Source organism: Schistocerca gregaria, chromosome 3 (genome assembly GCF_023897955.1).
Source record: "Schistocerca gregaria isolate iqSchGreg1 chromosome 3, iqSchGreg1.2, whole genome shotgun sequence".
NCBI lineage: Eukaryota > Metazoa > Arthropoda > Insecta > Orthoptera > Acrididae > Schistocerca > Schistocerca gregaria.
The window spans coordinates 327,199,541-327,222,927 of NC_064922.1; the positions used below are offsets into that span (position 1 = coordinate 327,199,541).

The 23,387-nt window shown below is 43.8% G+C and overlaps 1 protein-coding gene across 1 annotated transcript in view; it reads left to right on the forward strand.

Annotated features, from left to right (window-relative positions):
* LOC126356252 (shootin-1-like) overlaps positions 1 to 23,387 on the forward strand; it is a 273,743-nt gene that overhangs the window by 62,508 nt on the left and 187,848 nt on the right. The window contains exon 2 of the mRNA XM_050007085.1: positions 16,335 to 16,475. The gene's annotated coding sequence lies outside the window, so the exon portion shown is untranslated. The remainder of the gene's footprint in view (positions 1 to 16,334; positions 16,476 to 23,387) is intronic.

The window sequence follows — 23,387 nt, forward strand, 5'->3', positions numbered from 1 at the left end:
AGTCTGAAACAGAAACTATACTGTTCGTATGACGTGTGGCAGGCAGCCAATGGTCTTAAAAAAGAGGAAGCCAGCCGTCTTAGATTTTTGCAAATGATGCTGCCATTTACCGTCATGTAAAGTCATCAGATAATCAATTGCAGAATGATTTAGAGCAGGTATCTCCATGGTGCGAAATGCGGCGATTGACTCTAAGTAGTGAAAAGTGTGAAGTCATCCACACAACTACTAAAAGAAATCAGCTAAATTTCGGTTGCACGATAAATCACACAAATTCACAGGCTGTAAATTCCAACTAAATACTAAGGATTGCAATTACGAATAACTTAAATTGGAACGATCGCATACATAATGTTGTGGGGAAAACAAACCAAAGACTGCGATTTATTGGCAGAATACGTAGAAAGTACAACACGTCTCCTAAACGACGAGATTGCTTACACCACGCTTGTCCGCCCTCTTCTGGACTCTTGCTGTGCGATGTGGGATCCGCATCTGATAGGATTGACGGACGGCATTGAAAAAGTTCATAGAAGGTCTGTTCGTTTTTTATTATCGCGAAATAAGGGAGCGATGTTACGCGAATTGGGGTGGTAGTTATTAGAACAAAGACGTTTTTCGGTGCGGTAGGATCTCCCTCCCGAAATTTCAGTCACATAATTTCTCCTCAGAGTGTGAAAATATTTTGATCGCGCCCACCTACATACGGAGAAATGATCATCACGATAAAATAAATCAGAGATTAAAGTGCTCGTTTTTTAAGTGATAATTGTAGAGTAATAATGTAGATGTAAATGAAAAACCAAAGGTTGCACAGCGAGCTTTGAAACGATTATCGTAAATTTTTAGGGGTACAAGTAGAAACGGGAAATCAGAGAAATGGGGTCAGGGAACAGCGTAGAGTGCACGGCGTAGTTATGACTGTAATTAAAGTGAAGTGGAAGTGAGCAAGACACGTTGCCAAAGAAATGATCGGTTTAGGGACCAAGGACGTTTTGCTGGCTTCCATGAATTAGGATAAGAGTGGGGCGACGATCTTATTTAAGGCGTGTGTATGATATCTGTATCCATTTAGAAGACCTACAAATGTGTATAGTGGAGACCGTAATGCATGCAAAAGTCTCGAAGTTGCCGTCATTGAGCGGTTGATCTGGAATGGCTTGTGGTAGTGGTAAGTTCCTGTGGGACCAAACTGCGGAGGTAATCGGTCCCTAAGCTTACACACTACTTAATCTAAAACTAACTTGCACTAAGGACAACACACATACACGCATGCCGCAGTGCTCGAGGGAGGACTCGAACCTCCGACCGGGAGGGGGGGGGGGGGGGGTGAGCCTGCGAACTGTGAGCTCTTAAATAGTAATAATCTACTTCCTCCTGCGTTTCGTTCTTCCGTTAAGCGAGAGCCTGGAAACAGAAAGGCGGTATCGGATCCAGGACAGATCTTGAAATTTTTGTCTCCCTTTACCCTTCAACTCTTTTTGTTTCTAACATAAATTGCTCTCCGTGACGTGATCTGTTACTCTTAAACGTTCGATGCAAAGACTTTAAAACTATGTATATTGATTGATTTCCTCTTTGAGGATGTCCACTTCGAAACTGGCATCAGTGGCCATGGCGGTGTTATGGCAGTAATGGTTACCAAAGCACAAAAGGCGACTGAAACAAGCGAAAATGTATATATGTTCAGTAAATTAAATAAAAAAAAAACGGTAGTGTTATATCTGAATGAGGAACTTGAAACTTTCAGCACAGAGCAGAACCACGCAGAGGAACTGTGGCTCAAGTTTGAAGGAATACACTCCTGGAAATGGAAAAAAGAACACATTGACACCGGTGTGTCAGACCCACCATACTTGCTCCGGACACTGCGAGAGGGCTGTACAAGCAATGATCACACGCACGGCACAGCGGGCACACCAGGAACCGCGGTGTTGGCCGTCGAATGGCGCTAGCTGCGCAGCATTTGTGCACCGCCGCCGTCAGTGTCAGCCAGTTTGCCGTGGCATACGAGGCTCCATCGCAGTCTTTAACACTGGTAGCATGCCGCGACAGCGTGGACGTGAACCGTATGTGCGGTTGACGGACTTTGTGCGAGGGCGTATAGTGGGCATGCGGGAAGCCGGGTGGACGTACCGCCGAATTGCTCAACACGTGGGGCGTGAGGTCTCCACAGTACATCGATGTTGTCGCCAGTGGTCGGCGGAAGGTGCACGTGCCCGTCGACCTGGGACCGGACCGCAGCGACGCACGGTTGCACGCCAAGACCGTAGGATCCTACGCAGTGCCGTAGGGGACCGCACCGCCACTTCCCAGCAAATTAGGGACACTGTTGCTCCTGGGATATCGGCGAGGACCATTCGCAACCTTCTCCATGCAGCTGGGCTACGGTCCCGCACACCGTTAGGCCGTCTTCCGCTCACGCCCCAACATCGTGCAGTCCGCCTCCAGTGGTGTCGTGACAGGCGTGAATGGAGGGACGAATGGAGACGTGTCGTCTTCAGCGATTAGAGTCGCTTCTGCCTTGGGGGCAATGATGGTCGTATGCGTGTTTGGCGCCGTGCAGGTGAGCGCCACAATCAGGACAGCATTCGACCGAGGCACACAGGGCCAACACCCGGCATCATGGTGTGGGGAGCGATCTCCTACACTCGCTGTACACCTCTGGTGATCGTCGAGGGGACACTGAATAGTGCACAGTACATCCAAACCGTCATCGAAACCATCGTTCTACCATTCCTAGACCGGCAAGGGAACTTGCTGTTCCAACAGGACAATGCACGTCCGCATGCATCCCGTGCCACCCAACGTGCTCTAGAAGGTGTAAGTCAACTACCCTGGCCAGCAAGATCTCCGGATCTGTCCCCCATTGAGCATGTTTGGGACTGGATGAAGCGTCGTCTCACGCGGTCTGCACGTCCAGCACGAACGCTGGTCCAACTGAGGCGCCAGGTGGAAATGGCATGGCAAGCCGTTCCACAGGACTACATCCAGCATCTCTACGATCGTCTCCATGGGAGAATAGCAGCCTGCATTGCTGCGAAAGGTGGATATACACTGTACTAGTGCCGACATTGTGCATGCTCTGTTGCCTGTGTGTATGTGCCTGTGGTTCTGTCAGTGTGATCATGTGATGTATCTGACCCTAGGATTGTGTCAATAAAGTTTCCCCTTCCTGGGACAATGAATTCACGGTGTTCTTATTTCAATTTCCAGGAGTGTAGTTAACCATGCCCTGGATAATTATGTACTCATGGATAATTATGAACTCAGTAGAACAGTTCATAATGGGGAGTACCTTCCATAGTATACAGTCGCTGTAAATAAATTTTGCATAATAGGTGTAAAACAAAGCATAGGACCATAGGTAGACGGATACTGAATGAAACACGACGGGCTGTCAAGAGAGCAATGCTTGAAGCGTTCAGTGACTACCAAAGCAGAATGTTGTCAAATGATCTCTCACAAAACCCAAAGAAATTGTAGTCGCATGTAGAGGCTGTTAGTGGCACCAAAGTTAGCGTCCAGTCCGTAGCGAATGGGGTAGGAACTGAAATTGAGGGTAGCAAAGCGAAAGCTGAAATGCTTAATATGTTTTCAGATGTTCCTTAACAAATGAAAACCCGGGAGAACTGCCCCCAATTTAACCTTTGTACCACTGAAAAGAGTGAAATAAGTGTTAGTGTCAGTGATTTTGAGAAACAACTAAAATCGTTAAAATTGAACAAAGCTCCAGGGCTCGATAGAACCCCTGTCAGATTCTATACTGAATTCACGGCTGATAGCCTCTCTCCTAACGGTGCTCTGTAGTTGGAAGAAAGCACAAGTGACACCTGTTTACAAGAAGGGTACTACAAACAATTTACAAAACAATATCCTTGACATCCATTTGCTGTAGAATCTTAGAACACATTCTGAGCTCAAACATAATGAGGTATCTCGAACAGAATGACCTCCTCCATGCCAACCAGCAGAGATATGAAAGCACAGATCGTGCGAAATCCACCTCACACTTTTCTCACGTGACGTACTGAAAGCGTTGGATGAAGGCAATCAGCTAGGTGAAGTATTTCTTGATTTCCGGAAAGCATTTGACTCAATACTAAACCTACGCTTGTTGTGAAAAGTACGATCATATGGTGTGTCAAGCGAAATTTGTGACTGGATTGAGGGCTTTTTGTATGGAGGGCGCAGCAAGTTATCCTGGATGGAGAGCCATCGTCAGATGTAGAAGTAACTTCGGATGTGCTCCAGCGAAGGGTGTTGGGGCCGTTGCTATTCAAGTTTCACATTAATGACCTTGCGGACGATATTAATAGTAATCCCGAACTTTTTGCAGATGATGCAGTAATCTATAATGGAGTAACATTCGATGAAATGTTCAGTCAGATCTTGATAAAATTTCGAAGTGGTGCAATGATTAGCAACTTGCTTTAAATGTTCACAAATGTAAAACTATGCATTCAAAAAATGAAAAAAAACGAAGTATCTTATGACTAGAATATCAATGAGCTACAGCCTAAATCGGCAAACTCTTACAAATACCTAGGTGCGACCTTTGTAGAGATATGAAATGGAATGGTCACTTAGGCTGTCGTAAGTAAAGCAGGTGGTAGAATATTAATGGAACTTTTTTCGTCTAACATCGTTCTCGCAACGTCCGTTCAGTGTAAATATTTCTTCCCATTTGGATTTCGAGAAAGTATGTCTGAACAGGTATACGCCTGCTGCTCGTGAGACATTAACAAATATACTCTGACAAATTTATAATGTTACAAAGTAGCTTAGATTTCAGCAGCTATCGTAAAAGTGAAATGAAACTATTTTTTGCTGTGTTTTGTGTCGTGGCGAAATCTTCCAGTCCGAAAAAAGAACATCACAAACATCCACGCCCGAGGCAGGATTCGAACCTGTGACCGTAGCGGTCGCGCGGTTCCAGATTGTGGCGCCTAGAACCGCTCGGCCACTCTGGCCGGCGGAAAGTAAAAAATGTAAAAAAAAGTAAAGTCACAGAAATTTCAGAACAGCTGGCACTTAAAAAGTTTTTTTCATAGAAACAAATGATTTACGCAAATGAATTATATATTATCCTTTAGCTAGGCTCATGAAGTAATAAGTGCTATCGACAGGAGACGTCAAATTGATTCCATATTATCAGAAGGATTTCGTCACCGTTCCTCACAAGCGTCTTCTAACCAAACTGCGTGCCTGCGGAGTATCGCCTCAGTTATGTGACTGGATTCGTGATTTCCTGTCAGAAAGGTCACAGTTCGTAGTAATAGACGGAAAGTCATCGTAAAACAGAAGTAATATCCGGTGTTCCCCAAGAAAGTGTTATAGGCCCTCTATTGTTCCTGATCCATATTAATGACATAGGAAACAATCTAAGTAGCTGTCAGATTGTTTACAGATGATGCTGTCATTTACAGTCTTGTAAAGTCATCAGATGATCAAAACGACTTGCAAAATGATTTAGATAACATATCGGTATGGTGCGAAAAGTGGCAATTCACCCTCAATAAAGAAAAGTGTGAAGTTATTTACATGAATACTAAAAGAAATCAGCTAAATACTTAGAGATTACAATCACAAATAACCTAAATTGGAACGATCACATAGATAATGTTGTGGGTAGAGCCAACCAAAGACTGCGATTCGTTGGCAGAATACTTAGAAGGTGCAACAGGTCTACTAAAGAGACTGCTTACACCACCCCTGTCCGCCTTATTCTGGAGTATTATTGTGCGGCGTGGGATGCGCATCAGGTGGGACTGACGGATGACATCGAAAAAGTACAAAGAAGGGCAGCTCGTTTTGTATTATCGCGAAATAGGGGAGATAGTGTCACAGACATGATACGTGAATTGGAGTGGCAATCATTAAAACAAACGTGTTTTTAGTTGCGACGGGCTCTTGTCATGAAATTTCAATCATCAGTTTTCTCCTCAGATTGCGAAAACATTCTGTTGGTGCCCACCTACGTAGGGAGAAATGATCATCACGATAAAATAAGAGAAATCAGGGCTCGCACAGAAAAATTTTAGTGCTCGTTTTTCCCGCGTGCCTTTCTAGAGTGGAACGTTAGGGAGACAGCTTGAAGGTGGTTCATTGAACAATCTGCCAGGCATTTTATTGTGAATAACAGAGTAATCATGTAGATGTAGAAATGAGGCTAACAGCAGGAACTGCATATTATGGTTACCCATCCTGCGCTCCTAGTTTTAGTTTTACTTCATTTATTGAAAAAAAGAGAACAAGTGTTTCGATTTGAAATGAATTTTGGATGGTTTTAAAAATATCAATTAGGTGATACCCTGAAACAAATGACTAGCAGTTCCGTAGGTAGGAAGTGATCAGTTTAGCATATTATCTGACATTTCGCTTTTCAAAGATTGGCAAGTTTCTAACAGTTTTGTAACAGCTTATATTTGAATTAAATATTTTCGAATCAAGTATGATTTTTAAAAGTTAACTAACAGACAGTAGATATTCTGCCGCTGTATTACCCAACGATCCTCGGTTAAAGACGACACGAAACATAGATAACTAGCAATAGAGCGTGTGTAATGTGTATTCGCTCTCAGGAAAACCATTCTCCTGACAAGGAAGAGTTCCATTAAGCACAATTAACTTTTTTCGGCTAATAAGTGAATATTGCGTCATGGGAAAATGTGGCGCTCCCGTTTTCCACGGTTCGTCGCGTTTAGGGTAGATGAAGATAACGGTCCCCCGTTTCTTCTTGGATGCGGGGGTTGGGGTTATGGATCACCGCTGTAGCTCAACCGGTCTGTAAAACTACCCAAACTCGTTTGAACAGCACACCGGTGTTACCAAGGCTGCTGGAGAATCAGGCCGTAGAACAATCTCTGCCTCCGTCTACACCGAACCCGGAAATGATCCTCCGGCAGAGTCGCACTTCTGTAATCTCAGACTCATGAACGGTAGTGGAAATCAATGGGCAGCACGCAGATAGCTCATACCTTTCACGAACAGTCCACATGAGATCCCGAGACATAAATTTTGTTTGTCTTACAATAACTTTTCAAGCGGGGGTCACACTACTACTAAACGCAGCCATGGGGTTGACAGTTTTGCCCTTGGCAACATGTAAACATATCTGGTGTACCTACAGTATTTGTGCGTGAGAAATATAGTGGGGGTACCAGATGCGGCAGAAAATCGTTTATAAAATGAGAAGGATTGAGGAAAGCGTAGGGACTATTTTAGAAAAAAGAAAATCTAAATTGATAGACATCTGGTTCCGCACACCTACTTCTAAATGGAAAAAAAGCCGTGATGTATTGTTTCTGCCGTTGTGCTTTTTCTATCTTCGATGACGACAGTTTTGGAGGTACTTGAGTTACTGCAAAAACGGTGAACTTCAAGAAGTGGCAATAAAGTAATTAGAGGAAGGAAACCCCGTAGACAGCCCTACAAAAGATATGGACCTCTGTGACAATCAAGTGAGAACAGAAACATTTTCTGTGGTTTGCAACTTTACTTTCCGGACAGCCCTAGTAAGAAGTCTGTTGAAGTTTTTATTTCAGCTCAAACGTTTTCAGTTACGACAATCAAGCGATTTGCACTTGTTTGCCGGCCGAAGTGGCCGAGCGGTTCTAGGCGCTACAGTCTGGAACCGCGCGACCGCTACGGTCGCAGGTTCGAATCCTGCCTCGGGTATGGATGTGTGTGACGTCCTTAGGTTAGTCAGGTTTAAGTAGTTCTAAGTTCTAGGGGACTTATGACCTCAGATGTTAAGTCCCATAGTGCTCAGAGCCATCTGAACAATTTTGCTTTGAATAATAATGTTGAGTGCGTAAAACTGTGGACTTCATTGTAGGCGTTCGTGGATAAAATCGTGAATTGGTTGCGTAGAAACCTTTAGCCATTTCCCATTTCGTGATTTCCCGTTCCTCGACGGGTAATGACTGTTTTTACACCTGCCGTCCGAGTTAGCTACAAGCACAGCACTGTTAAGTAGTAAATGTCGCTGGTTGTCATTGTTGTCGACTCTCTCCATTGAAAACGGTTCACATCTTTATTCAACCGGCTTCCTATTCAGAAACCTCTCTTTCCCACGAAAGAATAAGTACAAATTCTAGTGAGATTCTTTAACATCTAACCATTGGGCTCTAATGAACAGCTGTTATTGTTTTTTGAAGCTTTTTATAAGAAAATTTTTATCTGATTTGAATCTATTATGAAGTATAATGCAGTTTTTCGCATGTCATTTCCAGCTACAACTTATCCCCAAGTAGCCTAGTTAAATGAAATGAAAAAATATTTCAAAGTGCCTCCAGTAAAACTACTGCAGGAAAAGTTATATTTTCAAACTTGGAAAAATACTGATATTATTATGCTGTATGACATTTGCCTTGCTGAATAATGGAAGTGAAAATAACTCTGTCATTTAAATCAAGTTTTCTTTTATGGAGTAAATTATGATAATTACAATTTCAAATGAATTGGCCCCTGCCGTTCCTTTGAATTAGGTACAACCCGAAGTTACTGAAATAGCATCGGCTCTGGTTTGGTTGTATTTATAACGCGTTGAAACCGTAAATAAATTTTTCACTTCATCGCCCTCATTAAAAAAATCAGCGTCGTATATTTCTAATAAGTCAAGCAGATACTTGTTTCTAGATACTGCGATTGCGATCGGTCGAGAAAATCGAGCGACCGTCCGCACTTCTACACAAGTGTCAGCTAATACAATTACTAAGGCCACCACTAGTTACAAAAATAACTTAAATTTTAAAAGCAAGCGATTCAAGGTTTTCATACTGCTTGGATGAAAGTCAAGACTTACACACGTCAAAAAAGTTTTGCATCACTTCCGTTCCGAGAGTTCCAGAACCTGTACCGAAAATTGGAATAGAGATCAACATAAACATCATTTCCGCCCTTTTTATTGCTCATGTAAACCACACATTGTATGTTGTACCACCATGCAGCGAGACCTTCAGACGTGATGGTCCAGATTGCTGTACACACCAGTACCTCTAACACCTAACACCCAGTAGCACGCCCTCTTGCATTGATGCATGCCTGTATTCGTCGTGGCATACTATCCACAAGTTTATCAATGCACTGTTGGTCCAGATTGTCCCACTCCTCAACGGCGATCCGACGTAGATCCCTCAGAGTGGCTGGTGGGTCACGTCGTTCATAAACAGTCCTTTTCAATCAATCCCAGGCATGTTCAATAGGGTTCATGTCTGCAGAGCATGCTGGCCACTCTAGTCGAGCGATGTCGTTATCCTGAATGAAGTCATTCACAAGATGCGCACGGTGAGAGCGCAAATTGTCGTCCATGAAGACGAATGCCTCGCTAATATGCTGCCGATGTGGTTGCACTAGCGGTTGGAGGATGCCATTCACGTATCGTACAGCCGTTACGGCGCCTTCCGCGACCACCAGCGTCGTACGTCGGCCTTACACAATGCCACCCCAAAATTGCAGGGAACCTCCTTCTTGCTACAGTCGCTGGACAGTGTGTCTAAGGCGTTCAGCCTGACCGAGTTGCCTCCAAACACGTCTTCGACCATTGTCTGGTTGAAGGCATGTGTGACACTCATCGGTGGAGAGAACGTGATGCCAATCCTGAGCGGTCCATTCGGCATGTTGTTGGGCCCATTTGTACCGCGCTGTATGGTGTCGTGGTTGCAAAGATGGACCTCGCCATGGACGTCGGGAGTAAAGTTGAGCATCATGCAGCCCATTGCGCACAGTTTGAGTCGTAACACGACGTCCTGTGGCTACACGAAAAGCATTATTCAACATGGTGGCGTTGCTATCAGGGTTCCTCCTAGCCATAATCCGCATGTAGCCGTCATCCACTGCAGTAGTAGCCCTTCGGCGGCCAGAGCGAGGTATGTCATCGACAGCTCCTGTTTCTCTGTATCTCCTCCATGTCCGAACATCATCACTTTGGTTCACTCCGAGACGTCTGGACACTTCCCTTGTTGAGAGCCCTTCCTGGCACAAAGTAACAATGCGGACGCGATCGAACCGCGGTATTGACTGTCTAGGCATGGTTGAACTACAGACAACACGAGCCGTGTACCTCCTTCCTGGTGGAATGACTGGAACTGATCTACTGTCGTACCCCCTCCGTCTAATAGGCGCTGCTCATGCATGGTTGTTTACATCTTTGTGCGGGTTTAGTGACATCTCTAAACTGTCAAAGGGACCATGTCTGTGATACAACAACCACAGTCAACGTCTATCTTCAGGAGTTCTGGGAACCAGGGCGATGCTAAAATTTTTCGTGATGTGTGTATTTTACTCTGGTGTTGTTAAGATAAAAAAGCTCACCTTTTACATCACGATGCGACATAAAGCAGAGAGAGAATCAGAATGGGATACCGAATTATGAATCTTCATCTTATACCCGTAACATTGAAAACTGCTACGAATATCACTTAATAATTTCCTTGAGTTATTGTTACTCTTTGACAAATTACAATGTTATCTTCGGTATTTCGTCGATACCTTAAACATTCTGCACCTAACTTAAAAAAGGCTTAAAATACCAAAATAGTTAACCACGGTAAAATGAGCTGCACATAGGGTAAGACATACTCGGAAAGAGTTTAAAAATACTTCAGAGCTATGGCTGCAGTATGCCGTTACGTGCCGTGAGGTATCGATCAACTGGGTAAGCGCACGCAATTACTTTCCCATGACGTCACTTTAACTTTTATCCATTCTTAGTTTCTAAACCAGACGAACCACGACCGAAACCACAAAACATGGAACACCACACGTGTTGATATTGCTAAATACCGGTACATTGATTCTTTCTGCTAGAGGGCAGGAAACTCCTGATAAAGAAGAGGACCACGTTGTATGCTTGAGTTCGCGTGTTTGCAGTTAAAAAATTCGTGGAATGAATTCTTTTCAATGAAATATTCTTCTTTGCCTCTCTGCTACGATGACTAAATCGCGCTTCGAGATAATATGTTGACAGGACGTGTTCTAAGACAAGAGGCAGTAGAGGAAGCTGTAGACGGCAAAAATTGCAGAAGACAGATTATACTGCGTTCTTATTGTGGCCTTCAGTTCTTCATCTCCAAACAACTGCTGCGACACACATGCGCTTGGATCTGCTTACTGTATTCATATCTAGGTCTCCCAATTTTTACGCCCCTCACTTCACACCGTTATCAAATTTATGATTACTTCTTGTTTCTGGATGTGCTGTCAACGTATCCTTTTTTTTCAGTCAAGTTGTGCTATAAATTTCTTTTTTCTCCAATTTCATTTAGTACTCCCTGTTAGTTACGTGATCTTCCAGTCTAATTTTTAGCAGTCTTCTGCAGCGCCGTACTTCAAAAGCTTCTTTGCTGTTCCTTATCTATATAAACGATTTGGGAGGCAATCTGGGCAGCAGTCTTCGGTTGTTTGCAGATGACGCTCTCGTTTATCGACTAATAAAGTCATCAGGAGATCAAAACAAACACCAAAACGATTTAGAAAAAATATCTGAATGGTGCGAAAAGTGGCAGTTGACCTTGAATAACGAAAAGTGAGAGGTCATCCACATGAGTGCTAAAAGGAACTCGTTAAGCTAAATCAGTCTAATCTAAAAGCCATAAATTCAACTAAATACCTAGGTATTACAGTTACGAACAACTTGAATTGGAAGGAACACATAGAAAATGTTGTGGGGAAGGCTAACCAAAGACCGCGTCTTATTGGCAGGACACTTAGAAAATGTAACAGACCTTCTAAGGAGACTGCCTACACTACGCTTGTCCGTCCCCTTTTAGAATACTGCTGCGCGGTGTGGGATCCTTCCTAGATAGGACTGACGGAGTACATCGAAAAAGTTCAAAGAAAGGCAGCACATTTTGTATTATCGCGAAATATAGAAGAGAGTGTCACAGAAATGATACAGGATTTCGGCTGGCAATCGTTAAAAGAAAGGCGTTTTTCGTTGCGACGGAATCTTCTCACGAAATTCCAATCGCCAACTTTCTCCTCCGAATGCGAAAATATTTTGTTGACACCGAGCAACATAGGGAGATACCATCACCACGATAAAATAAGGGAAATCAGAGCTCGTACGGAAAGATATAGGTGTACATTATTTCCGCGCGTTATACGAGATTGGAATAATAGAGAATTGTGAAGGTGGTTCGATGAACCCTCTGCCAGGCACTTAAATGTGATTTGCAGAATATCCATGTAGATGTAGATATTCTCTTCTTGTCTGTTTATTGTTCACGTTTCACTTTCATGTAGCGCTACACTCCACAGAAACACCTTCAGAAAATACTTCCTAACACTTAAAATTAACAAATTCCTCTTTTTCATAAATAATTTTGTTGCTGTAGCCAGTCTGCGTTTCACCTTCTCTCTGCTTTGGTCAACATCCATAATTTTGCTGCCAAAATAACGAATCTCATCAACTACTTTTAATGTCTCATATCCTAATGTAATTCCTTCAGCATCGCCTGATTAAATCGATTACATTCCATTAACCTTGGAGTACATCCCATTAACCTTGGTTTCTCTTATAACCTCTTTTCAAATGCTATCCTTTCAACTACTGTCCCAAGTCCTTCGCTGTCTGACAGAATTACAAGTGCCACAATTGGACATCGTTCACAGCACGGCCCGGTTACATGAATTAATTATGACCCTTTGTGGTCACCTAGTATCAAAGCCTTTCACAACTGCACGTTACCTATGAGGAGTGGTTACCGGGCCGTATCTGTGTCACGACGAGGAGAAGGCGCGATGCAGCACCGCTAGCAGCCCAGCTTGGACAAACATGAAACTGGAGATCCAGCCAAAGATCGTTAGATAACAGTTGCAGAGTAATACACAGCCACAGAGCACCAATACTCGCTGCCGATATTCAATTTCTTCTCACTAAAAATAGTTTTGAGTTTTATTACACTGAAGCGCCAAAGAAACTGGTCTTGCATATTCAAATACAGAGATATGTAAACATGCAGAATACGGCGCTGCGGTCGGCAACGCCTATATAAGACAATAAGTGTCGAGCGCAGTTGTTAGATCGGTTATTGCTGTTACAATATATCACGATTTAAGTGAGTTTAAACGTGGTGTTACAGTCGGTGCACAAGCGATGGGATACAGCATCTCCGAGGTAGCGATCAAGTGGGGATTTTCCCGTACGAGTGTACTGTTGAATATCAGGAATCCGGCAAAACATCAAATCTCCGACATCGCCGCGGCTGGAAGTACATCATGGAAGAACGGGACCAACGACGACTGAAGTGAATCGTCCAGCGCGACAGAAGTGCAGATTTCAATGGTGGGCCATCAACAAGTGTCAACGTGCGAGCCAGTCAATGAAACAACATCGATATGGGCTTTCAGAATAATGAAGCTTAAACCAAACCCATCGACAGTCATATACTGAAGAGCCAAGGAAACTGGTACACCTGCCTAATATAATGTAGGGCCTCTGTGAACACACAGGAGAGCCGCAACACGACGTGGCATGGACTCGACTAATGTCTGAAGTAGTGCTGGAGGGATCTGACACCATGAATCCTGCAGAGCTGCCCATAAATCGTTAAGGGTACGAGGAGGCGGAGATCTCTTCTGAACAGTATCTCGCAAGACATCCAAGATATGCTCAATAATGTTCATGTCTGGGGAGTTTGGTCGCTAGCGGAAGTGTTTAAACTCAGAAGAATGTTCCTGGAGCCACTCTGTAGCAATTCTGGACGTGTGGTATGTCGCACTGGCCAGCTGGAATTGCCCAAGTCCGTCAGACCGCACGTAGTTGTTGTTGTTGTGGTCTTCAGTCCTGAGACTGGTTTTATGCAGCTCTCCAAGCTTCTTCAGAACGCACAATGGACATGAATGGCTGCAGATGACCAGACAGGATGCTTATGTAAATTTTTCCCCTGTCAGAGTCGTATCTCGACATATCAGGGGTCCTATATCACTCTTAACTGCACACGCCCCACACCATTACAGAGCCTCCACCAGCTTGAACAGTCCCCTTCTGAGATGCAGGGTCCATGGATTCATGACGTTGTACCTGTACACGTCCATCTTTCGAAACTTTCCAGTCATCAACATTCCAATGTCTGTGTTGACGGGACCAGGCGAAGCGTAAAGCTTTGTGTCGTGCAGTCATCAAGGGTACACGAGTAGGCTTTCGGCTCCAAAAGCCCATATCGATGATGATTCGTTGAATGGTTCGCACGCTGACACTTGTTGATGGCCCAACACTGAAATCGACTGCAAATTGCGGAAGGCTTGTACTTCTGCCACGTTGAACAATTCTCTTCATTCGTCGTTGGTCCCGTTCTTGCAGGATCTTTTTTCGGTTAGAGTGATGTCAGAGATTAGATGTTTTACCGGATGCCTCATATCCACGGTACACTGTGGAAATTTTCGTAAGCGTGAAATCCCCACTTCACTGCTACCTCGAAGATACTATATCCTATCGCTCGTGTGCCGACTATAACACCACATTCAAACTTACTTAAATCTTGATAACCTCCCATTGTAGCAGTAACCGATCTATCAACTGTTCCAGACACTTGTTGTCTTACATAGGCCTTTCCGACCGCAGCGCCGTATTCTGCCTGTTTACGTGTCTCTGTATTTGAGTACGCCTGCCTATACCAGTTTTATGGCGTTTCAGTGTATAAACCGCACGCAAACGATTAGTGTAGACTTGGCTAAATAGATTTGCTGTTCTGCTTGTAATGTTTTATTATAGTAAGGCCTATTTTATTATGTAAAGTCTCAATTTCATAGCTTATGCTATTTTTATATTCAGATATCTTTTACATTGTTACTCTTTCTAAGAGGTTAAAAATGAAACTGAGGACGTATGGGGCACTGTTGTCAGGATGGCTCATGCCTCACGCGACCTCGTACAAAATGCTACTTTTTTCTAAACGCTTGGCTGTCTGGAGCTCCCGTTCCTGTCACTTTAATTTCTGTATATCATAAATTTTGAAGAAATCGGTGCTAAGAGTAGGCTCGGTCCCCAAGTAAGAGCAGTTGAACGAAAAATCGATTGGCAGAGGCGGAAGGTTGGAGAATAAGAAATAACTCTACATTACTATAACTTATACAAGGGAAAGATACTAAGTTTATCATAGCCCAGAGCATACGCTGATTTGGACGGATGGATAGTAATGCATACAAGGATAGTTTTCTAAACTTTTTCAAGACACTGTCAATCTTACATCTGTTTTCGAGATCGTTTGCCGTTTTAGTTGAAACTTCACCCGTGCATGCGCAGATGGAACAGATTGGTATGCAATGTAAGAGAGATCATTTTGTGTTGAATCTGTCGAGGACATCTGTGTTGCTTTCCTCAGGCAGAGTTTCCATGTCTCCAGGTTGCAAAAGTGGTGCAGAATTTCGATCAACGCTTGTATGAAAGACCTTTTTTTTACTGTGAAACTAAATAGGTCACGATTAAATGGCGACATGAGTGCTAAAATCTGTGAAATTGTCTGCATCTGTCCATATAGCAACAGTGTTTACTAGATAAAAGTTATGTCTTCAGCGCGCCAAAAATAATTCAGTAATACTGAAAACTTGTTTCATTTGTGATCTATGTTACTGAGAAATACGAAACAAAGTCGTATGCAGTGCGGCTGCATTGCTATCAAAAAACGGCCCATTTGCACTTTCTCCCTCTCCCCATCCCTCAAGCTCAGGCAGCGCAGCCTGGTGGTGGGGCAAGAGTGCAGGCAAGCTCAGCACTACGGCATGCGAACCATGCCACAGCTCGCGAGCTACAAAGTCTTGGCCTCCCGCGGACCATGTCGACCTGTCTACGTGGCAATAACTCCAAAAACTTACGAAGTACTCTAGAATAGATCGCGCTAGCGTTCTGTATGCGATTTTCTTTGCAGATGCACTGCACTGCCTCAGAACCCTTGTAACCATGGAAATTTTGTCCCACGATGATACTCTCCTGTAGACAACAGCATCATCAGCGAACAACATGATAGTGCTGCCGATTCTATCTGATCAATTAGACACGAGGAAGTACCGAGTGCAGAGTCCAGTGCGTCCGTACATCACAAAGGGAACGGTACCAGCAGCCATCAGGAGAGCCGCCACGGCCACTGACACAGGCCGGTGATTCATGCCGGTTCCGCTGTCGCCCTGGTGGTCTGTGTAGCCACTTTCGTAACTGCAGTCTGCGTACGCGTCACGTACTTCCTGCGACGTCAGGAGCAGTTGTCTGGGTCGGCGCAAGAGACCGCACGCACCGCAGTCCTCGCCAAGTAGATCCCAGAAACTGTACCGCCCTGACGCCGGGGAAGCTACGAAATAAAACCTACCCTCCGTTTTTTGTTTTCTGCCTACAGGTCGCAGAGAGGTGGCACTCCTTTACCATGCCATGGCAGTGGTAGCCAGTTCTCGGAGCGTCTGAATTTCGGGAACAGTTCAAAGAAGACTGGTTGCTCCTACAGCTGTCTGCTCTACATCAGTCCACCCATCAGGATCTAGTAAGTATTGCAATTCTTTTAAATATTTATAGCATTCGCCATTTTCAGCACTATAATTGTCGCACAACTTGCTCTAGAAGTTAGGTGACAGGTGCCGTCTGTTCATGGTCTTCCTGTATGTGATCCGATAATGAGATTACAGTTCCATACTCGTAATCTTTCATCTTCTATTTTTAACAGGTATCGATACCGTATGAACTTCCTCTCTAATAATTATTTTCCAGCGCTCTTCCATTTTTTTATGTTGCTGTTCGTACATGGTCACTTTTGTGGATCTCTTTGTACTCGTATTTCAAACGCTCAGCATTCTTTACAGTCTCTTCGCGTATTTCCCACCACCATCCCCACACTATTTTTGAATCAATTTCTTATCGCCTAGGTTCAAATGGCTCTGAGCACTATGAGACTTAACATCTGGGTCATCAGTCCCCTAGAACCTAGAACTCTTAAACCTAACTAACCTAAGGACATTACCACACATCCATGCCCGAGGCAGGATTTGAACCTGCGATCGTAGCGGTCGCACGGTTCCAGACTGAAGCGCCTAGAACCGCTCGGCCACCTAGGTCCTCAAAATGTCTTTCGTGTAGCTTTTTGATAGTCTCTTCAGAGTACTCTGTTAAAATCTGGCCGAATGTACACAAATTCGCCATTTAGCAGTATTAGCATCCGGGTTTTCGCTACAAGGTTCTGATTTCAAAAGATATATTACTCTTTCCTCCTACAACTAACAATGTAAAGTGACACTATATCAATTTTAAATATTTTCTGATATTTTAGAAAAGCCGACCAAACATGTGGAAAAGAGGGGTAAGCATTTAAGAGTGCTGTCGTCGATTCAGATTTGTTTCTGGAAGAAAAATCTTGTTGCTTGGGTGCTCACACGTGTAAGCCACAAACAGTTAACAGCTACAACAACGAACCCTGGCACGTAAACTGCCGAGACAGAAACGCCCTTGCTATGCCATGCACTACACGGGTGGATGGAAACGTAAGTGTTCCATAGATGGCTTTGGATAGAAAGACACTACATTGTATGTGTGTGTGTGTGTGTGAACCAGTATCCTACAAGAATATAGTTCACGTTAACCTTGATTAATTACTGATATACAACTGCTATGCTATGCTTATGTGAAAGAAATAGAACAAAGTTTTATGAATAGATCTACACTTTCCAGATAATAGTGACATGTTGTGTAAGAGATCACTGGGAGATATGGCGCAGTAACTAATCGTCGTTGGGATGAAACTTACATACCCAAATTTCACTGCACCTCCGCAGGCGCGATTCGGCTAATATAACAGTTCCAATCGACGCAGTTGTCCCACAGCTTTACAAAACAGCGGTAGTTTTTGAGCTCTCGGAGCAGAAAATAAAGGAAGAAGAGGGATGGTATTGGCGGGCAGGAGTTGCACTATACCGGAAAGCAGGCAGTGGTGTATTTTCCGCGAGCATGAGTTGAAAAGTTGACATAAAGGTATCTAGAGCTTCGGTTCAACGCATTGACCAGTCACTGGCTGTTTGTAGTGCTCTCTGAACCTCACTAGACGTAACGAGAGTAATTCTTTAGGAACGCATTGGAAAGTATGTATTGATTCGATGGGACCCCGTACCTCGCAACCCATGTTCACGCAATTCTACTGCTGCTTCTGTAGTTGATTGGCGAACACTCTTCACTGGTGTTGTCACAAGTGTTCCACTGTCAAGGCTTTGCATAAATGCAGCCGCTTACGTAGCCAACTGGTAAGACATTCGTCACGTCGTACTTTCCAAGCTCTTCGGTGCCCATTATAACTAACTACATCTGTACCTTCACTTCGTTTATTTTTCTAGACGTATAATTCGAAATAGCGTAATGTCTCTCCTTTTGCGTCACTCTCTCGCAGTAACAGCAGACGAGATACTAGTGCAGCTCACGGTGTATAGAAGATATCCTTTAATATTACTGGTCATTCTACCCACTCAGTGCGATAGCGCATCATCTGTCTCAGGACACTTACTCCCCAAACGGAGCCCGAATGTCACGTAGCGAACTGGAGGGCCTTGAAAATGTTTACGGAAAAATTTTGGCTTTACTGAAGTACGGTAGCCACTGTCGAATTTAAAGACGTATTATCGATGAAGGGGGCGCAATGATTAAAGCACTGGACTCGGATTCCTGACTATCAGGACTCAGATCCCAACTGCGGAGCCGCTTGGAGTGGCCGCGCGGTTTGAGGCGCCATGTCACGGACTGCGCGGCCCCTGCCGCCGGAGGTTCGAGTCCTCCCTCGGGCATGGTTAGTGTGTTGTTCTTAGCATAAGTTAGTTTAAGTAGTGTGTAAGTCTAGGGACCGATGACCTCAGCAGTTTGGTCCCTTAGGAATTCACACACATTTGAACATTTATGAACCAAATGCGGATCCTGATGTATGTGTTCCGCGTATTTCCTGAAATAATTATCGTATTTTGATTGTTTCCTTTGTAAAGGAATATATGATTTTTTCCCCTTCATCGACTTCACGTTTCCGTCCCATTTCATATAACTTCTTGTTATTACCCCTAACTGTCTGCTTTACTTTACGATCGTCAGAAGACGATGCTACATTCCTGTAGACAACGTCATCGTCATCTAACAGTCCCATAGTACTGCTGATCGTATCTGATTAATTGTGTATGCCTATTGAGGACATTAGAGATTATTACTCGTTGTTGAGGCACATCCGATGTTAGTTTACTTCTTGTTAAGCATCCGCCGTCCCGTATGACGTACTGGGTTCTGTCAGTCCTATATTAATCGAGCCAGTAATATATTTTTGTATCTTTGTTAATAGTGATGTGGCCCACGATCGCACACTTTTAGGAAGTCTAGGAAGAAGGAATCTACCTGTTTACTTGCAACTACTGTTTGCAAAATACCGTGTATGAGCGAAGGAAGTTGTGTTTCACACGAGTGGTTTTTCCTGATATTGTGATAGATGATATTACTTCTTCAGCAAAGGCATTATGGTTAAGCACAGAATATGATGTAGACTCCTGCTATAAACTGCCTTTTTTTATTCATTCATGATGTCTTAACCTGCCCTAATATCTGTTGACTTTGAATGTCATTTAAGCAATTTCATATGTTGTATGAAATAATGTATACTCCCACAGTTACTTTTTACTAATATTTAACTGGCACCACGCGTTTCGGTAACATGTTGCTATCATAAGATGCATTCCATTTACTTGTGCATTACATTAATCAGAAGTTTAATTACGTTCATTTTCTGTGTGTATCAATGAGGTAATGTGTCGAAATATTATCCTGTATAGAAAGATACACATAGTTTTATTGTGCACATTAAGTGGTTTGCATGTTTATTTCATTAGTGCATATACTTATTCTTTGGTTGAATAATTAGTTGTTGGCGCACGGACCGCAGTGACAAATACATCACAGCTTAACACTTTCAGATACAGATATTTACGTCATTCGAAAGAGTCTTGACAGCTAAGATAAACTAGTTTCAATTTCTAAGACAGTAATATGCCGTGAAGATGAAATCTTTTCTACCTAGATTCACTTATGTCATGGCGCGTATAAGGTACTGTGATTACAAACTAAAGACAATTTTTTGTCGCTGATATTTCATCTGAGCGTGACAGAATATGGGGGCGACTGGTCGGCGTACTATTATGCTTAACGCGTACGTCTCCAGGTTTGGATGTACGTAGAGGTTGAATGGCTGTGGAACGGAACATTTGTAAATTTGTGGTAAGTTCCTAAGAGACCAAACTGCTGAGGTTATCGGTCCCTAGGCTTACACACTACTTAATCTAACTTAAACTAACTTACGCCAAGGACAACACACACACACACACACACACACACACACACACACACACACATCTATGCCTCAGGGAGGACTCGATCCTCCGATGAGGAGAGCCGCGCGAACCGTGTTAATGCGCCTTAGACTGCAAGGCTACCCGGCGCGGTTACGGCAGAACGGGATGGGGGAGGGAGACGGATGGCGGAAGTGGTGTGCTTCTACTACAGGCGAAGAACCATTTAATACGAGCTCGCTATTGCGTCCGCCAGTAAGAAGCAATGGAAGATATTCCAGCAATCCCGCATTAATATTCCCCCGAAGAGGACGCCACCATTGACTTGAACTGAACTCACCTGACAGTAGGCGTTTATTCCAGTGCTTCCTGAAAATCTCGTACCCTTGTTGTCTGCATACGCCAATTATACGACAGCTCGTTGTTCCAGGCGTCCTTTGCCATATTTTGGGCATGCAGCTGCGTAACTATACCGCTCAAGTGATTTCTACGTCCTGTGACATTTGGGAGTCTATTGAAGCTACCGATACCGGTCGTCGGCATTGATCCGTGACGTAATCATATACCCCATGACGCTGCACGTGCGTAAACAGAAGAGGAACATAACAGTAACAATATTTATTTTGCTTCTCTGTTATTTTGTGGAATGTATGATTTGGCGACAGACCGGTCTAAGAGTTGCCTGAGGTCTAAGGTTGAGAAGTGTGGTTGCTCCGAAACCGACGAATGTGATGTCATGGGAATAATTATAATTACTTTTATGGCGGTTACTACGCATATTAGATTTTGAAGAGAGGTTCCCATCGTTACTGTGATGGCATCAAGGACTGATGACATCATGGACTTTGATGGCATCATGGGTCTAAGAAGACGAGTGGTACCAACAGGTCCAATATATACACAGTTGGTTACCGCAGTTTTGGGGTGATGTTTCCCAACCCAAAGCGAGGAGATGGTTTACATTGGTATGGCAGTTCACAAGTTGCGCTGAAATGGTTAAGTGTTCCTTCACAATGTGGACATTCTAATCGCTGCTGCAGTCAGAGCTGTCTGACGTGCCCACCGTTGGCCACTTAGCTAGCAGCTGTTTTATTCCAATAAAGCCACTCACGGTAGGCCCTTGACTCGGTGACCTGTGAAACGCCTTTAATATCCGCTTCCACGACGAAAATTCCTGCCTGAACGGTTATTTCCGCCGGCCGGTACACAAACGGGTGACCTTTAACACGACGAGAAATCTGAACCTATCCCTCCTCTCAGCACACGCGAATATTTTTGGGAGCAAACTTAGTAGTTTCATTGCATAATAATTTTCGTCGCATGTGGACGAAAATGTCAACACATTAAACCAATTTAACTATCGGTTTGGAACCGCGCGACCGCTACGGTGGCAGGTTCGAATCCTGCCTCGGGCATGGATGTGTGTAATGTCCTTAGGTTAGTTAGGTTTAAGTAGTTCTAAGTTCTAGGGGACTGACGACCTCAGAAGTTAAGTGCCATAGTGCTCAGAGCCATTTGAACCATTTACTATCGGTTGATCAACCCAAGAAGATTTTTTGAGTTGGTATTTGGAAAAAAAGATTAATGGAGGAATTTTCGGCAAAATTTGTCTCCACAGATTCTGCAACTGACGAAGTGAAAGTTGGTAGGGCTCTCCAAAATTTCATCCATACAGAAAATGACTGAATATTGTACGTAGTGATACTTCCTCGTTCAAAAGCAGTACAAGGTGGAGTATCAGCGAACAGAAAGAGTAATAAATTCGCTCATTACTTTCTTCCGATACTGTAAAATCTCCATAGCAGAGTGTGTGAATACAGCATTAGAACATATTAAGGTGATATGGGAATCTAGTCGCCATTCAGTTACCCTATCGCTTAGGAGAACGTTTTCCATCAGTCGCACAACTTACGCTCCAGGATGAACATGAGTAGTGGTTAACGTACTGGACTCGGAATCTGGATGACTTGGATTCAGTGCCCTGTCCGGCCATTCAGACTTAGGTCTCCCTAAGACTCCGGTAAGTAGCTCAGCAACACTGAGGTGGTTCTTTTGAAGAGGATGTGCCAGTTTTCCCTCCTCGTTCTCACCCACCTCGAGTTTGTTCTCTGACTCTAAAGACTGCCGTGAAATGAATATTGTTTTCGAGTTGTTGACGACCTCCTATGTGTTTCCTTTTGTGGCTGGAGATGCATCTGGGCTACGAGACACCAAAAGATACTCCACAAGAGCTGATTGCTCGTTTTACTTAAGCTGCAGCCGTTATTTGTGGTTGGTCTTTGCGTGTTAGACAATCATTAGCACGTATTGTGCGTTAATTTAAACGGGAGACATTTTCAGTAACACCTGAAAGACATTTTTCATCACACAGCTATTTTAACACCGCCCTGAGTTACGTTGTCTATTTCGTGTTTTGACGTTGCATGAGGTGGAACTTCATGTGTGTACCCACATAGATTTTTTTGAGTCATCAGTCTTGTAACTGGTATGATCCGCCACTAATTCCTCTTCTCTGCCAACATTTTCATCTCAGAGTCGTAACTGCAACCTACGTTCTCAAATATTTGCTCAATGTATTCCACCTCTCTGTCTTTCTCTACATTTTTTTTACCCTCTACAGCTTCCGCTAGTACCACCGAAATTATTCCCTGATATCGTGACATGTCCTATCACACTGTCACTTCTTCTTCTTGTCAGCGCTTTCCACATATCCCTTTATCACAGATGCTGTAATTTAAAAAAACTTCTTTCACCCGATCATGACGAGTACGTATCAGTAGCTGATCGTGGTTCAGTATGATACTCGAGAAACTGATAATTGACGAAAATCTTGTAGGCTCGTGTTTATGAATCACTTTTCACTGAGCCGGCCGCGGTGGTCTAGCGGTTCAGGCGCTCAGTCCGGAACCGCGCGACTGCTACGGTCGCAGGTTCGAATCCTGCCTCGGACATGTATGTGTGTGATGTCCTTAGGTTAGTTAGGTTTAAGGAGTTCTAAGTTCTAGGGGACTGATGACCTAAGATGTTAAGTCCCATAGTGCTCAGACCCACTTGAACCATTTTTTGAGCTTTTCACTGAGGAAACGCCGCTCCGGTAGTAT